This window comes from Chelonoidis abingdonii, chromosome 3 (assembly GCF_003597395.2).
Source record: "Chelonoidis abingdonii isolate Lonesome George chromosome 3, CheloAbing_2.0, whole genome shotgun sequence".
Taxonomy (NCBI): domain Eukaryota; kingdom Metazoa; phylum Chordata; order Testudines; family Testudinidae; genus Chelonoidis; species Chelonoidis abingdonii.
In genome coordinates this window covers 199,254,234-199,259,052 of record NC_133771.1, presented here as the reverse complement: position 1 = coordinate 199,259,052, position 4,819 = coordinate 199,254,234, and positions in this window count along the sequence as shown.

Here is a 4,819-nt window from a genome sequence, read left to right as displayed (position 1 = left end):
CTCCACGCCTGCCCTCCCCTGCAGCCGCTGTCGCAAAACTCCCATGCACCCCCCAGACACCACCAACACATTTTTATCAACCTCCTGGCTCCAGTCTGTACCTGCTGCATTCCACTCTTCCCTCGTCACAGTCCAGCACTGCAGACTCCCAGTACGCACTGCACTCAACACCCATCTCTCTGCAGTTTAGCCCTGCTGAAGTACAGTACCTCCTGCACTGTACTGCAAAGGAGAAGGTTGAATATGATACCTGGACATACACAAATCTTTAACTGTCCCAGGACTCTACCTCCTCCTGGGACCCTCCCTTCCTCCATCCCCCTCAGTGCTGATGTGTTCTTTTGTTTGTTGTTGTTTTCTAATAAAAGAATTATGTTGGTTTGAAAGCAATCTTTAGTCCATTAATTGAAAGCAAACAGCCCTACAAAGCAACAGGCAATTTTCTTAAACCTTCAGGGTGCATCGTCTGCACCAATCACAATCACTTCCTAGCATTACAAGCACTGCACTCAAGAGCATAGCAACAAATTTTAGTGGCTTTCAGCTTCAAATTGCTTCCTCAAGGCATCCCTGATCCTTATGGCCCTGTGCTGCGCCCCTCTAATAGCCCTGGTCTCTGACTGTTCAAATTCAGCCTCCGGGCAGTGAGCCTTAGTGGTCCAGTCCTGAGTGAAGCTTTCACCCTGCCCTTCACAAATATTATGGAGCATAGAGCAGACAGCATAAGCATAGGAATATTGTCATTGGCCAGGTCCAACCTCCCATATATGCAGTTCCAGTGGGTCTTTAAACAGCCAAAAGCACACTCAAGGTGCACCATTTATAGCTTCATAAGCCACGGCATTAAGGGGTAGGCAGGGTCTCCCAGGATCACAATGGGCATTTCGACTTCCCCTACGGAGATCTTCTAGTCTGGGAAGAAAGTCCCTGCTTGCAGCTTCCTGAACAGACCAGTGTTCTGAGAGATGCGTGCGTCATGCACTTTTCTGAACCAGCCTTCTTTAATGTCTGTGAAATGCCCACAGTAATCCACAAGTGCCTGGAGAACCATTGAGAAATATCCCTTCCAATGAATGTACTTGGTGGCTAGGTGGTCGAGTGCCAGAATAGGAATATGCATGCCATCTATTGTCCCTCTGCAGTTAGGGAAACCCATGTGTGCAAAGCCATCCACAATGTCACACACGTTGTCCAGAGTCATAGTCTTTTGGAGCAGGATGCGATTAATGGCCCTGCACACTTCCATCAACACGAGTCCAGCAGTGGACTTTCCCACTCAACTGGTTAGCGACTGATCGGTAGCAGTCTGGAGTTACCAGCTTCCACACTGCAATCATCGTGCAATTCTCCATCAATCAGGCAGCTCTCATTCTCATGTCCTTGTGCCAAGGGCTGGGGCAAGCTCATCACATAGTCCCATCTTGAATGTGGCTTTCCTCATCCGAAAGTTCTGCAGCCACTGCTTGTCATCGCAGACTTCCATAACGATGTGATCCCACCACTCAGTGCTTGTTTCCTGAGCCCAAAAGTGATGTTCCACTGTGGTCAGCACCTCCGTGAATGCCACAAGCAATCTCATGTCGTAGCTACTATGGTGGCAAGATCAATGTTGCACTCCTCTTGCCTTTGTAGTTTAAGGAATAAGTCCACTGCCATCCGTGACGTGTTAGTGAGAGCGAGCAGCATATTGGTCAACAGTGTGGGATCCATTCCTGCAGCCTGAAGAGGCAGGGCATGCAGTACATAAACCATTGAAAGATGGCACCAAATGCAGATGGAAGCACAGGGATTGCTGGGATGTGAAGCAGTGCATCACAGGTCATTGGGACAGGACCCAGGATGCCGCACGGCCCCTTCTGCCTTCCCACAACTCTTAGTGGCAGAAGAGGAAGAGATGCTCTGTGGGATAGCTGTCCAGAGTGCACTGCTCCAAATATCACTACAAGAGCCGCAAGGGTGAACATGCTATTGCACAGGCAGCTGACGGTGTGAACACACAACAGCGGTTTCCCTTCAGTGCTCTCTGAGCGGCACTGTAACTCTGCCAGTGTAGACATACCCTAAGACGTCTGAGTTCCTGAAGTGCAGGTGGAAGATACCGTCCCCTGGAATTTAATTGCCTTGATGGTCCTAACCCATGAAAGTCCCGTAATGTAGTGATGATCATGTTTACCTAACATGCGAAATGTCCCTGGTTCGAAACCAGCCAGAAACAGGTCACTGTTCCTTTTTCTGACTCTCCTCCTGCATTTTTAGTCTTAGAACAGACCACGCTGTGAAATTTTACTTTGAATTATATCAATTATGAGTTAAATAATACAGAAGCTCTCTCTAAGTTATAGTCCTGGGTTCCTTACCCTTTCAGCTGCTCTGATAAATTAATATTTTTGTTAGGGGCAGGGGGAAATTTTCATGAAGCCTTTTATAAGGACTAAATGCTATCTAGGACTCTGAAATAATCTTAACGTGGCCCACAGAGTGCAATCCTTCATTCTGGATTTGTCATTCCCCAAGTTGAACTGTCCCTTACTACTGTCCAGGCTTCATGAGCCATGGGAGCACAAGGCAGGCTGGGGTAGGTGCGACCCCGCAGTAATGCCAGCTGGGAGAGCAGCCTGAGGCAGAAGCCTCCAGCTCACATGATATTCCAGGCAGGACTGAATCTCCATGAGATGAAATTTAAAGAAGAGAATGACCTGAGTCATTCTGATTCGGTGTTCTAAGAGGAGGATAGCCATGTCTGTCCAGGCACCCCGATCAACCTCACCGAGGTCTGCCAGCTGATCGGGGCTGTGCAGGACCCCGGCTGGCAGGAGCAGGTGGATGGAGCCCCAGACCGGCAGCAGGCTGAGCTGCTCAGCCTGCTGCCAGTCTGGGGCTCCGTCTGCTGCCCCGCTCAGCCCACTGCCTGCCTGGGGTTCTGATCATCCAGGCAGGTAGTGGGCTGACAGGTCTGGCGGATGGGACCCCAGAAAAAAGGCACAAAATGATTTTCTGCCATTGCTTTAACAGAAGGAGAGAGGAAGGGGGGCCTGACGACAAGTATCAAAAACCACCCGCGACGAAGTTTTTGCCCCATCAGGCATTGGAAGCTTAACCCAGAATTCCAATGGGCAGCAGAGACTGCGGGAACTGTGGGATAGCTACCCACGGTGCACTGCTCTGTAAGTCGATGCTAGCCGTGCTAGTGAGGATGCACTTTGCCGATTTAATGCGCTTAGTGTGGATATACGCAATAAACTGTATAAAATCGAATTTAAAAAAATCGACTTCTATAAAATCAACCTGATTTCATAGGGTAGACATAAGCAGCTGCTGCCAGGCAGGACTGAATTCATCGCTAGTGTTACTACATTGATGTCTGTTCTTCATGTTACTCCATTGGTGTTCAAGGATTCGACTCTGCAGATAGGATGTGGGAGCAAAGCTAATGATCTCTGCCAGGGATTTACAGGTAATAGATTGGAGTCATTATTTTTATACCACCTCTTTTTATTAGAAAGTCTTCCAAGAAAACTCCCTTTTGAGAAGCTGCATATTCACTGTAACCTTATTGCATGGCTCAGAGTGAGACGAGAGCTGCCACAGTTACCAGTGATCTCAGCAAATGCAAAAGGCACATTTCTGTTTTGATGATCTAAATACCAACTTTAATCAAGCACCGTTTGTATCACCCTCAGGTAGATTCTTCAATAATTTAATTTCCTGGAGATCACTGACGATTCAACAAAGCTGCCTGCACAGTCCTAGTACTTCAGCTAACAGAACAGGGTGTGCAGCAATGGAAACCTCTGCTCATGATGACCTTGCCCTCATCGCTATAGCCACGATTCTCAAAAGTGACTCATGATTTGGGTTCTTCAGTTTTGTGGTGCCCAGTAGCCTGAATTTCAGAAAATATTGAACTTCAGGCTCCATTAAAGTGTCCACTCCACTTGAGCAGTTGAGGTACTCAAAATCCCCTGTCAGTTCTGAAAAGCTTGGCCTGAATTCACCACTTGCTTTCTTGTGTTTGGAAAGGGTAAAATGCTGCACTGACTTTTAGCTCACATGTAATTCTCTCCAACAGAGGCAACATCTTCTTCAAACTCATCCCTTGTACACAGGATGCCAGTGCACTTCGGATTTTGGAATCAGTGTCTTAAAATTATTTGATGAATAATTTATGCAAACATTTCAACCTATCAGTTAGTTTTTGACTATTCACCTACAACTATGGCTTTGGGTATTTGCAATTTGCCGCTCACCTGGGTTTTAGTCATAGAAGTCACATTGTTCTTACTCTCTGAAAGTATTGCTCTAAAATCCACAAAAAACTCCAAAGATGACTGTGTTAACATGCCTGGTCCATGCTCATTCACATAGGTATTCACTATACTTTCTCTTTCTGTGAATATGCTGGACTAAAATTTTCCTGAATTGCATGGACTACAAGTACCATCTCAAATACATGCACAAATACATGTTTCTGAGAGTGCTTTTTTTTCACCTAGCTTTCTACGCATGAAGTGAGTGGGGCTAATGTTGTGGCAGTCAGGCTGGAATTTGTCCCAAAAGACACATTCTGCACTGGTGTATAAACAGTGGAGTATGTTACATAAGTGGAAATTGATCAGAAAAATGGATGTAAGTGACGGACAGTGTAACCTACCCACATTAAATGGACGTTCATTACCATATAACATCTGTTTTATGATGGTGCAGTTCCACTGATTTGAGTTAACTGGCTTAAAACTGTTTTAACAAAGTGGTGAATCATGTGTGTAACTTACAGACTCAAGGGATGGAAGATGGAAAAGTAGAAGCAGCAAATACCATT